The following is a 14,586-nucleotide window of genomic DNA, read 5'->3' on the forward strand; positions in this document are numbered from 1 at the left end:
AAAATAAGGCTTGTTAACTTCACGAATCTAGCATAATACTTTCCCTCTAAAGTACAAGAAAGCTGTAGCTAAATTTTTTTATATAAGTATACACCATTGTTTCTTATTTTCGCGAGTTATTTAAAATCGGAGCGAGTTGCGTTATGCGAGTGCTGGAAGTAATCATGAGCGGGAAAAGAACGAGCTCGCGAAAAGATCGGCTCCTCGCCATATTTCTCGTGTCAGAAGTCTACAAACGACACGCGTCGCGCAGTTTATTTCGTGACGTGTGATTCACTTGGCGGCGCCAAGCAAGGCTTGTTGTTCCTTTTCATCACTTGCCTTCCCCTCATACTTTTTTTACTTGTAAAAAATTATAAACCACACGAAAGAACGATTTTGCTGAGGAATCTAAAAATTTGCTTGGATATGAAAATCATTTTCTTATTATTATAGCACGCTCAAGTATAATGAGTAATACTGCAACAAAAGTTTGATATTCTAGCAACTAACACATTGAGAACACATTTGTTCTACATACAATAATTATTTTGATATAGTATAATAAAAAAATTTCAGATCTGTATTTAAATAAACTTTTAAATATTTCAGCGAAACTATTCGTAAGCAATGATGAAATTGATAACAAAGCGAAATTGATGACAAGTGCAGAGATTAAGTGATAACGATTAATTTTATAACTCTAGAAAACTACATGGAAAGAATGATTTTGTTGAAATATCTTTAACAAAAGTTGCAGATCTGAAAATAATTTTGTAGAACTGTCGAAATAATTAGAACACTCAAGTGTGATGAGTAATGCTGCAAAAACTTTTGACAGTCTAATAACCAGCTTGAGAGTCCTGCATAATTATTTTAATAAATAAGTCTAACAAAATTATTTTCAAATCTGTAATTCCAGCTAAATTTTTAGATACTTTTTTCCCCATTCACTTTTTCATTCTAAATACATATTATATTTTTACGTTAATTACACTCGATTTCTTAACACAGTATGTAAATAATTCATTAGTAAACGACGTGGACACTTTAAAAAGGTCTTAGCATTAAATATATAATGGCTTTAGACTTCGTGACTTCGTTTCGTGTTCTCTTCTTCAAGACGGCCCATCTTCGCGCTCTTTGTTCGCTTTCTTGGAAAGAAAAAAATAACTTCTCACTTTTTTTAAAGCTCGCATTCTCACGAGTTAACCGTCAGTCAAAGTTGTTTCACACTCCTTGCACGGTATTAAGAGCGACTTGAAGAGGTGAAAATATAAACGGCGCCTAGTAGACTGAGGGACACTCACCGTAATCTAGCAATCACCTTTCGGTTAAACCGTCCCTTCGACCCTTTGCGTGCTCTTTGCGTGTTCTTCGGATCTCTTCTCCTTAAAAGCCCTGTCATCATCAGGAAATAAAACAGCAGAACGAATTCGCCTACCATTAAATTTCATAGAAATTAATTAATACACTGACATGCCCCTCTTAATTATCTATATTAGACACTATATTATCCACAGTTGTGGAAATACACTTTTTAGAAAATTACTATTTATGATATATTAAATTAAATTCATAGATCTTAGAATTTACATTTCAAAATACATTATTTTTTATTCTTACTTGTTTACTTATTACTTATTTATAAATTGTGTTATTTTTTACCCCGTAAAAAATTTCTTGGATATCAATTCGACAGAAGATATTCAAATAACACATTATTGCATTATGTTCAATTAATGCTCAATGATGGTAAAAATTCAACATTAAATTTTAACAAAGACTTGAGTGGACTAGATTTTAATAAAAAAATATTTTTGTGGAAATACACTTTTGTCGTGTAGTTCGTTACGCTGTATTATTTGATAAAATATATCAAGCGTAGACAATTTACGCCGTACCTCTTAAAATTGTTCAGTCGCTTTCTCCAGAGCCCTTTTGAAATACAATACCGAAAGGCCACATCTATTGTTACAATAATATTATATTTCTCGTCGCTGCAGGTAACTTGGAGAGAAAACGGGGGATGCTATCTCACCGTCATAATTCACAGCAAAAAGCGTGTCGTTTCCGAAACGCAATGCGCTGTTTCCAAATAGACCGACAGCCCCCTCCTCTTTCTCGCGCGATAACCATCGTGAATTTACACGCACGGGGGCGGGCGATTTATCGCTTACGACGAAAGTGATACTGCGATTGCGAGGGTGAAATTTTGATCGGCATGTTCTTGTCGTCCGTCGACGAAACACGTCGGAGAGCCAGGGGCGACAGTGTTACGAGCGAGGAGGCGACGCGTGCTTACGCGGCCATTGTGTTGCCAGGCCGATTCAGTGACCCCCCGCGGATATTGGCATCGAGGGTGAATGAAAAGAGAGGATACCAACCCCCGAACCGCGGAATAAATATCACCCGCGGGGGATTCTCCCACGTAAGAATTCCTAATTCGGAGGGGTGAAAGGCAGAGTGAATGAGAGAGGAAGAGGGAGGAGATAGGGTACGCCTTATGTGCACGCTTGGAACCCTCGAACTTTATCGATCACGTTGCTCCCTTCGATAAGGCGAAGGGGGCGAACGCGTGCAAATCCAGCGAAAAATCGAAAGGTACTCGTTTCTTTGTATCTCCGATACGTATTATTGTACATAATTGGTACATTTATTTGGGAGAGAAAGGGGCAACAGATTTACTTTGCGTTTTCGTATTGCTTGCAATTGTATGCCGTCTGATTACCGTGCTGCAAATGTCTATATGTACGCATAGAGACCTGTCCGAATTTACTATGAGGATTATCGTAAATTCGGACAGGTTCCTATGCGTACGTATAGATATTTTCACCAGGATAATTTACGTCATAAGTAGACATGTTAATAATAAAAGTCTGGTTATCTGAAGAATAAAATTTGATCTCCAAAAACAGCGTAAAAATATGCTTTTAAACGTAGATATCGTACAATCATGTATACGCTTAAATTATCGTGCACAGCAAAAAACGTATTGTATTCATATTAAATTCGGTCCTCATTAAAATTTGTGTCTTAACATATCCGGGTTTAATTAATTTAACTTAACGTGATTGTGTTATTTGAATATTTCGTGTTAAATTAATATTTAAAATTTTGTATTATTAAAATAACACAATTTTTATAAGTAAACATGAAAATAAATAAATATCTTAAAAACGTAAAATTTTAAATAAGTAAATAAAATACGTTAATTTAACATACGTTAATTCTACTGAGAAAATATGCTTCGATCATTTGCTTACAAATTGTGTCAATTGTGTGTTATATTTTTCAGTGATTTTTTTACATAATATTTGTGTTAATTCATATATATTAAATTTTTTTTTTTTAAGTAGCTTACCAATACAAAATATAAATAAAAGGGAGCGTACAATCACAACACTAGATGTCTTAAGCGAAAGTCATATATTTATTTTTTCTGACTAGCGTTTATTGTTTAATTTGATGTTTTTAATTTTGACATCTTTATTTTTGTATGTACCGATGGTGGTCAAATCTTGACCGAAACGTCTACGTTATTATGTTATAATTTTAAATGTATGACTTTCGCTTAAGACATCTAGTGTCGTGGCTTATATGCTCCCTTTCATTTATAATTCCTATATAATATACTTAGGTATCTTGTGTTAATTAAGATTAAGATAAATTAAGATTAAAACTTAAATTAAGATAAAAAATTGTGAGTGAACCACATTTGAATTCGGAAGGCGAGGAACGGGGCAGTGGATGTCGAAATCAGCTGAAACTCGATCGGGTCGCAAACACACACATAGTTCGCATCACGCCGATTTTCACGGTCAACGTGCGTGTGGCCCCGGCCAGTCTGGGCGTCGGGACGCCCGGCGCCACGTCTGCCACTCAGGTTCCCGCACCCCCGCGGCGTTTCCAGGGGCTCATAAATTTTCTGGAACGTAGGTTCTCCCGTTTCGTTTACCTTATCGGCGCCGCGTCCGGGCGAAACGTTGGCGTGGCATAATTTTGCACTTTTTCGCATATTCGACTGTTTTCCCACTTCCATGCTTCCAATGCGACGCAAAAAGGGATATTTCCTCGGTGCAGTGTTAACGTAAGGCGCTGCAGACGATTAATCGGAATTTATCTAAACCGATACGATATCCGAGGAATCCGCGAAATATGGATGCTGTAGATAATAAAAGCTAGCTAAATTTTTAGATTTTTTTTAGCAAAATTGTCTTTTCTATGTATAATTAAAAGTCGGAAATGTCATATTCAGTGTGTTGCATCCGTAAAAAAAAAAAAGTTATACAATATAACACTTTTTGAAAATTTATTTCGTCAAATTTATTTGGCTTCAGCATCTATTTGTAAGTCAAGTACTTTTTTGTCGCATTATGTAAACATGAACGTTATTTATATATGCAAATTTAAATTTGGGTGATACGAAACAGCTGGCGAGAGATATTTTAACTTGTCGAAGAAGACATTGATCTACAAAATATCGAACTCAATGAATCGAAGCCATAACATTACTTTAAATATCATTTTCTCAATATTTATGACATTTTAATCGCGTTTCTTTTTTCTTTCACTAAATGCATATGTATATATTATGTATGAATTTTTATATAATCCTTTTGTACACACTTTGTATGTATTTATTCCGAATAAATATTCTTTCATTGATCATATATGCGCATGCAGATTTTGTATATACGTAGCAATATTAATTAATCGCAAATACATTATTGATAGAAACAATAACAAAGTTCCAGGACATGCTAATTTCGTAACGCCCCCTTAAACGGCGTAAATGGCAATCTTACGAAACTGTGCCGAGAACCGCAAGAAAATGTATCGTGTATGCATATTACGCTGACCTTTCATGGATATTTATTTATTAGCGCATGCTCTTTTATTGCATTCCTCGTTGCATAATACGCGCAATAAAACTCAACATAGAGACTTGTATTTTGTAGGCGCTTCGCAGAATTCTTCGCTTCTTCCCTGTATATCGACTCGTTTCGGTGTCCTTTGAACATGATAGCGCGCTTTTCGCACGACAGTTTGTTTTCGCGCGTATGAAGAATCAAGAGATTAAGTGCGATTCGCAGTTACTGCGTTTGCGACTGTATGCGTTTGCTCGAAGGCAAGATGGACATGTCCTGTCTCGCAAATAACTCTCGGAGAATCGGGATCTTCGAGGACGAAGATACGTACGCGTAAGTGTGTACGCATGAATTACATCCTGTAATTATATGCAACGGCCAGCTTTTATCCTGAGAGAAATCCGTTTGTACGTTGCGAATTGCGCGATACATAACAGAAGCGTGTTCATCGCATCTGATTATCGTACGATCCGAACGGATGTAATTTTTGATCGTGGAAGGTAAATAAATGTAAGTAAGCATGAATTGTATAAATATAACTTTTGTACAGCCTCGGCTATAAGTACGAGAGAACTGATTTTGCTGAAGTACTTGGAAATTCAAATAGATACAGATCTGAGAATATAATTTTGTTGGACTATCAAAATAATTATGTACGAACCTCAAACATAATGAGCAACGCTGCGAAAAGTTTCGACATTCTAGCAACCACCTAAGCGTCCTGCATAATTACTTTGATAGCCAACAAATTTAATAATTTGTCATTTATTGCGAAAAAGCAAGAATTGACAAAATAATAATAATGGCCAATAATTAGTAAAAATTTGGATATACCTGATTTTTGTTGCTCATATCGCAAAGATAAGGTTTTAAGGACAAATGGTTGAATTTTATTTTCTGATTACCCAAATAACAAATCTATAAAATCTGGAATTATTATGAGATCTTATATGGAAATGTTTCTTTGTCAGGTTAAATCAGCGTACAACAACGCGGTTTTAATGCGCACCAGTGCGCATTAACTACGTCCAACTAAATTCGCTAATTCGTGAATTTAACTTGAACTGAATCCGATGGAACCAAATCTATTAGATTATTTACTTAGGTAATGAGATTTGCTTGAACGATGGACAAACTTTGCAAAACTGAAATCGGACTAACGAACGAAGATAATTTTCTATTTCTGGTCTCGTTCTCTCGCACGTCGTTTTCAATAACTACGTCTTGTTGACCGCCGGAGTGGCGCGCGAGTTCCCCGACTAAAATGGTCAGAGCCTGGAGAGCGAGTAGGTTAAAGTACTAATGCCGTATGATTGCCAACGCGACCAGCACGACCAGCGGCCAGCAGTGTAAGCGGTTTCGCCGCGTTAAACCGTGTTGTAGTCTACCGGGTGTTCGAAGAAGCTAAAGAATTTTGTACGTTATGTTCAGTTTTACATAATGCGATTGTACTATTTAAATTGATATTCAACATTTCTCAGTGTTAAAATAACATAATTTATATGAGTAACTGAACAAATAACAGAAAAATTTAAGATAAGTGAATAAAATACGCGTTAATTTAATATATTTTGGCTATTAATTTTACTGAAAAAATATATTACTTACATTTTGCTTACAAATTGTATTAATGTTATGTTTTTGCGTTAATTCTTTTACATGATATTCGTGTTACTTCCTAATATGTTCGTATTGTATTAAATTAATACAAAAATTTGAGTGTATCTTTTGAGACACATAAAATGTTAAATTAAAATTTGAGCGAAAATTTTTAAAGATTATTATGAGAAATTAAATTGTTTTTTTTTTTTTTTAGCATCAAGTTATATGTACATATATTTAATCTGAAAGAAAAGGGTTTTGAGGGATCATCAAGTAAAAGTTTTAAGAAATTAATAATAATTAAGTTATAAGATATTTAATTTAGTTATAAGAAATTAAAGTTGTATCATGGGATATATAGTGAAGAAACTGAAAAGTCGTAAAGAATGCTCAGGGACGGTATGTGTAGATCGTGCGTGAGACGCATAAAAATGGTTTTATGTATGATAGCGCAATTAACACGATATGAGGGCAGGCGACATCGTCGTTGTCGACAAAGGGTGGCCGTGGCTTTCGGTCTGGCGGCGTCTCGCCGGTTTTGAATGTTATTAAACGTAATTTAATATCTAGCTCCGACCGTTCGTAAACCCAGGGCCCCTTCCGGAATTCACGATGAATGCGATGGCGACTATTAAAGTCTGCGAGCGGCAATACGCGTTTTCCGCGCCGCGTAGGCGACATCCGTCCTGCTTTCTCGAAAGCAGGAAGATTTTGCGGATTGCGAAACTTGGACAATTCACGTTCTCGTTTCGTTTCTTCGCATTAATTTCGAATGAATAAATAGAAATATCAATTCAGAGATATATCTGCTAATCTCAATATTGTACATCAAAGCACGAAAATTTTATTTTCCAAAGTAAAAAATTTACACTTATTAAAAATTAATTAATAATAAGTTAAACGAGACTGCTATATAAATGACAGAAATATAAGTAGCAAAATGTGAAATAAATTTCCAGTTTTATAAATTGCACATCGATCGCTGTCAGACTTGAAATGCAATTGTAAACTGAAGCTGGAATAACAATATATCATAAATTAAATTGATCGCCAATTTAATAATAACAGTAATAAGCGTCTTAAAATACGCTGCACGAAAAATATCACTTTAATTAAATTTCATTTTCTTTAATATAAGAAAGTCTAATCTACTGATTATTATTTACTTACGAAGAGATTCCCCCAAGCAATGCAATAATCGATCGCCATAAAGCCGACCATTAACGTGTGGTAATCAGTTGATTCGTCGAAGAAAGAAATGGAGGACAGTCGAGAATGGGCAGCAACGAGATTTCCCGGCAGCAATAAATTTCCTCTCTATCTATTTCCCCTTCCTCTTTCCCGCCTCCACGCCGTATCTCTTATAAGTGCAGCTAAGTTTATTAGAGCAATTTCCAACACCGAACGACGGTTCGTCCAACGATTCTGGAGGGGTTCGAAAAAGTTGCACTCCGCCGACGGGGTTTCCATGACTACCCGTTATATGGGGAGCGCGTAATTGCCACGTCCAGTCGCCGCGGCAATGATAATTATTACTTGTGGTTTTTAGCGATCGCGCGAATTTCAAGCTGAACTAAACTCCATCCTTTACGAGACTTTTTTTCCTTCGTAAGATACGCACTTCTCTTTTTCTAATTTCGTACTGCTCTTTTATGGCCTTTCGCACTTCAACGTTATATACTTAGCAGTTCAACCAGCTCTCTGCACGAGTTCCCAGTAATTAATAATAGATACTGTGTATTAAAATTTAGTTGATCTAAAAACGCCAATCTAAATCTTTTACGCATCATAATATAGAAACATATTAAAATAAAAACGAATAACTTTACAAAAGAAAACATACATTACATAGTCAATTTTTTTGAAATCAGTTGAGTGGTAGAATCTTGTTATTAAGCTTGTTACCTCAGAAATAATTAGTTCATACATTGCAAGATATATCACGTATCCGTCGTTACTAATAAATGCACAGAGAGAGATTATATTTAACATACTGAAATTATCAAAATTTCAACAAATTTTAATTCTCGTTTTCTGAAACTAGGTATCGTATTTGGAATTTATGCATGAAATGCTAAAAAATTTTCTAGTGATTAGTTTGGGTGTCCTATCTAAAAATTTTGATCGTTTAATAATTATTTTCAGATCTGTATGTAGCTAAATTTTTGGGCACTTCAGCAAAATCGTTTTCTCTGTGTGGGAACCGTCATAAATTCAGAGCGCCTAGTATTTTTCGCTTACGTGGAATTTTTCGTTTAAAATGGTTTCGGCTTATATAGAATTTATTTGAAACTAACCGTGTACGCAAGATTATCGCGTTCGTGACATCGGTTGTAAATAACTTTACTCGAGGAAACATATGTAGACCGCAGGAATCTCTATATAATACGTGACATGTTTCTTATGAATTCTTTCACGGAGGCCCCGAGGAGGTAGGAAGAGGAGGACGAGGTTCGAGAACCCGCAGGAGCGTAACAACGGGCGGCTGTTTCGTAAATTATTTTCTGCGGGCTGAAGGCGATCTGTCTCTCTCTCTCTCTCTCCCTCACATTGGCGACGGGGAAGAGGGAATGGGCGTTAAAAAGAAGGCGAAAATCGGAGTACAAACAAAATCAGCGAGCAAGGATGGCGAACACTAGGAGGAGAAGGAGGAAGAGGAGGAAGTCGTGGAGAAGGAGGAAGTGCGGGTCGGGGAACATTGTGACTGTTTAGCCTTGACATTCGCCTCCCACATCCTGCTGGGCTGTCAGTGACACTCAACCGACGAATTTTCGGTTCACCATCAGTGATTTCTTCTCAAGGAGCCTACATCAGCTATTCGGATGCGCAGAAATTCTTTTTCGTGTGAATGTAACAAAACAAATAAAATATATCTCTGACTGTCGACACCACAAAAGTCCTTTACGTGAAGCCGCGAGAAAACGCTTACATATAAGTGGATATAATAGAAAATTCAGACAAATGATTTTAATAATTCTCTAATTTTCGTGTTTCTTTTGAATGACTACACAGCAAATCTGACAATCTGATGAACAATGTGATTCTACGTAGTGACGCAATGCATATGACTTTGGTTTTACTTTATGTAAGTTTTATATTATTGTATAATGTGATATTTTTGATAATCGTTGAGCTATTCGTTAGAATCATCAACTTGGAATTATAATATTTAACTAACTTCGATTATATTTTATATTGATAAGGACCCGAATTGAAGGCTTGAAACGTATATTTTATTTGTTTTGTTACATTCACACGAAAAATAAAGAATTTTGGTGCATCCGAATAACTGATGTAGGCTCTGATGGGCTTTTTTACATTTTTTACTGATAGATTCTTTCATTATATATATATATATGTCCTCCTCAAGGACTAAAACCCGTTGCCCAGCTGAATTCAGATTTGGATGCTTTAAAGACGCGTTAAATTACAATGGACACAAGATCTTTGCTCTTAGTTGAAATTACCGTGTTGGTTTCGATTTCCGCCAATTTTTGTCTTTGCGCTGCAAAGATAAAAATATAAAAATAAAACTCTGATTACTAGCGAATTGATATAGATCGATTTAATACGAGCCCGCAACGTAATTTATTTTTGCAAGTACAAATAGATCGAAGTGCGTTCAAAATTAATGTGTAAAGAAATATAATTTTATAATGTATGCTATCATCTTAAATTGGTTTGCATGTTTTGTGCTGTAAATTATTTAGTATTTACATGGCTTATAAATTTATAAATAAAATATAGGATGATTAAAATTGTTCTTGAGCATGTGTCACATCTTCAATAAAAAAGAAACATTACAACGGTAATAAATAAGTGTCTCAAGAAAGTTCTCGCGCTACTTCCTAGTCAAAGTAGACAGTTTATTCATAATAATATGTAACAACAATTAAAATAATGGAATAAAAAGATTACCTACAATATTTTATGCTATTATATACGTAATTATTGTTAATTTTATATGTTACTAAATATTTTCAAAATGACAAAATAAAAATTGTAAGATACATTGACGTACATCGCATCGTCGCCCATTTGGCATATATTCTAGCTTTTTTTCATTGAAGAATATAAATTTCTTGTAAACTGTACGATCAGTTTAAATGAAACTTTATACGAGAACTTTATACGAGAAACTTAAGTGTTTACTTTATAATTATAACGATTTTTAAATTGCTGTCTTATACGCAAGTGACTCAATTTAAAAGAGAATAAGGTTATACAACAACTTCAACTTGCAATGTAAAATTCTATAAATTTAGAATTAAAAATCTTCAAAATAGTACACGGTAAAAGTCAACGAAATTTTTTTTTAGATATTATTAACTTTTGTATTACATATATATTATAGACTCGTCTTATATTTCATCAAACGCGAGAAATCCTCCTTATAAAATTCTCATAACTCGCGCAATAACTTTCTATTGTTTACATATATTTACACTTCCTATCGATCTCAATTTCTGAAGAGAGTTTGTTCACTACATATACAATAGAAAGAATAATGAAATTCGCAAGTCTTCGCGGAATTGATAATTATTCGCTCGATAAGAAATCGCTATCGCAGCTGACTTTTAGACTCCATTTCGCCCGATATTCGATCATTATCGCGCCGGTGGTGCTAATCAGTCCGTTGGAAGGTAATTTCGCGATTTCACGCCAACCGCGCATAAGATCTTGCGAATGTAGCACAGGATATATAGCGCGGGGGAGCGAAAAGTCGCACATACGCGACGGCGTTATTCCCCTTGAGACTCGCACGGCGGTTGGACATCGATTTACATATCTGCATAATGCGCGCGATTCATTTGATAATGCAACGTGCATTCTAGTTCCACGAATTCGTAGGAGAACGGCGCGAACGGCGTACACCTCGAGGCGGACCTTAATCGGTTGGTCCTTAAAAGAAAACGTGCCAAGGCCGACAGTGATCTCAATAACGAGCGCGACGATCAAGCGTATTATTAATTTGCACCAAGCGATTCACACAAGCCATCCAAATGAATTTTACCACCTCGTCTTCGTCCCCATTCTCACCATCTCTAGTCGTTTATACGAAACGTGCGACATAAAAAAAAATGGTAGTTTAAATAATAATTTGATTTTGACTTAATTCATTATTCCGCTCGTCATTATCGCGCGAGGGTAATCATTGTTTTATTGCCGCTTTATCAAGCAAAACATATTTATGCGGAAGATTAAGATAAAAGTGGCAAAAATAAGGATTTGTATACATTATAAAAAGTCCATGATTAAAATAGAACTGTTTCGTTTTATTAGAAAAAAAAACACACATTAAATATATATATACACACACACACACATATATATATATATATAATAATACTAATTTAAATATATTTAATTAAACATTTGTTTCTTTACACTCTCTCTCGTGTAATAAGTACTTTTACATCAGATTAATCTATTCAAGCAATTTCAAATTTTTACATCGAATAATTGTGATTTTATGCTATCGGAGCTTTTAAGCTATCGCTCGTCCTGATTGTAAACCTTGGCATAAATTGATTAATTATCCAAGGATTACAACTCTCTTCGATGTAAGAATCAAAGATTATCAAGTTGTTCTCCGCTCTCAGGCTGAATTGCGCAGTTTCGAATTTTTCCACGACAAACCGATAAAATACTTTTATTTTTATTCGACGTGGATGTTACGACACGCTTGGAACATCCACGGCGCATCGTGCGCCGAAAGAATATCCACGGGGAGTTATGCAATTCGTTACAACGGATGAATGAGGAGATTTCGCAAGGGTCACGATGTTCGATCGGACCAAATTTGGTAAGCGAAGGAAAGTTAAAGTTAAGACGTTAATGACACGCGACGTTCGATTCACGCGTAAAGGAATATAATTCGCGTCAAGAAAAAAAAATCAATTCCTTATCATACGTTTTATCATTAATGCGATCACAAAACATTGATCGGCTTCGATTTCGCCCCCTATTTTTGAAATAATGACTAATCAAATGCCAACAAAAAAAAAATTCGTCTCAATTACGATTACTTTATTCTTGAAAAATGGAGCACGTTCCAAACCGCAACAAAGTAAAGCATTTTATGTACTCATCATCGTATATTAGCATCCTTTTTTTTTACTGCCTTTTTTTTTAGTGACTGCCGCTGTTTCATCGCCGGCGTCTTATGAAAACAATACCACATGGTTATTCGTTCGTATAATGATTATTTGCCAACGAATGATTCAGTGGAGAGGAATGCGCGACTGATCGCGAAGGGTGCGTAATAATCGATGTAAGATGTAAGATCGATGTACCTGACGGGGCGATTTGCATCGAAGATAGCAACGCCCAGAAATCAAGATCGTCGATGACGACTGGTTTGAACCCCGAGCCGCGATTGACTCACTCGTTACGAATTGTCGTAGTTTTTTTTTTTAAATATTTACGAAAAACAATGTTAAAAATATTAAAATATAAATTATTTCTTTCCTCAATTGATCTTTTTATTATTATTCTGTATTATATTTAAATATAATAAGTCATTATTCAATTGGACTCCTAGCCACTTCATCAAATTTCTTTTGTGATGTAATTTATTTAAATGAAGTTAATCGGACATTTTCAAATTTTTCAGATTTTTCGTTTTAAATCACCTCCTTTTAAATAATCTATTTTCATTTTTTTCTAAATTATAACAACATACCATGTTTATTTATATATAAATATATTATTTCTTTGCTTTTGCATTCTTTGCAAGTGTAAATGAGATTTATTACTCATTTGTGCGCTCTAAAGAATATATTGATTTTTAAGAAAAATTACACGGAGGGATTGTCGCGAGGAGAAACGCCCGCAGCGATTATTACTTCAAGATTGACGGGCGATCTTATCGTGCGATATTTGCATAAAATCCGCTCGCCTCGAAATCGACGATGGCGAGTGTCTATTCGACTTACCATTCAGGTGTCCCTGAGCGTTAAATGATTTCTCAGATCAATCTCGGAATCGTATATCCTCGATGCATCTGCCGCGTTTTCTATTATACGCAATTTATTGACTTTGATCGCGACGCTGTAATCTTACTACGATCCAACGAAGATCGGTTACACCGTCCTTACGGCACGCGTTTTAATTAATTTATTTTTAATTAATCAATAACGAGCAATCGCAAAGGGCGTACGATATTTCAAGCCCCCGTGCTATTTATCTCATCGATTAAATCGATAAATTACACTGGTCGGAAATTTCAATTTTCTTACATTAAATTAATGATAGGGTGTTCCTTATATTTTTGCGCTGATTTCAAATCTGTTTGCTAAATAGTTCGCTTATAGAGAAAGAAAGAGAGCAGAGTTTTTGAGTAATATATGCATTATAAAAAAATCCTTTATTTCTATTTCCTTTGCTTATTGTTATACATAAATAAATATATATTCATAGGTAATGACTACTAAATTTAACATATCTTTTATATTCATATAAAAGGCTTTGAACAAAAACACATTATTTTAATTAGAAAAAAATATATATTTCATATAACGAGCTATTGTTAGCAAAATGTACAAGTTTTTAAAGAGATACGTTGATTACAAATTACATTGGATCCTGTAGGATAAATTATAACTTCATTTTTAGAATCAGCATTAAAAAAAAATACATATAAGAATCAGCAATATTACTCATTTAACGGAATCATTGTCGACTAATGTATGTATTATTCAATTCCGGGGGAACACACGAGTGATTGTCGCAATGTTTTCGAGACCCCCGTCGAGCGGCGAAATGATTTCATAGCCAAGCCACTTTGCATACCGTGCTATTTAAATGCTCCAGAAGGTGCGCCAGCCGAGTTGACGGTACAGAGAGGAAGAATGCGAGAGGGGAATACGAGAAATATAGTGGAATTATCGTCTCTCGGTGCACATTGCATTATTATTAACAGCTAGATAGAAGAAAGCCGACACAAGCGATCGGTGTTTAAGTGACGTCAGTCTACCTCACCTAGGATCATGAAAATAGATGTGAAATAACGTCGATTAGATCGCAACACGGCGATCTGTCGCGCCTTCGCGTATCCTGAAGGCTACAGGTCTTCCTTCACATCCTCGCTTCCGCTATTGAATTTATAACTCGTTTAGGTATTCTGATACGT

The sequence above is a fragment of the Trachymyrmex septentrionalis genome, unplaced genomic scaffold, assembly GCF_001594115.1.
Source record: "Trachymyrmex septentrionalis isolate Tsep2-gDNA-1 unplaced genomic scaffold, Tsep1.0 scaffold132, whole genome shotgun sequence".
Lineage (NCBI taxonomy): Eukaryota > Metazoa > Arthropoda > Insecta > Hymenoptera > Formicidae > Trachymyrmex > Trachymyrmex septentrionalis.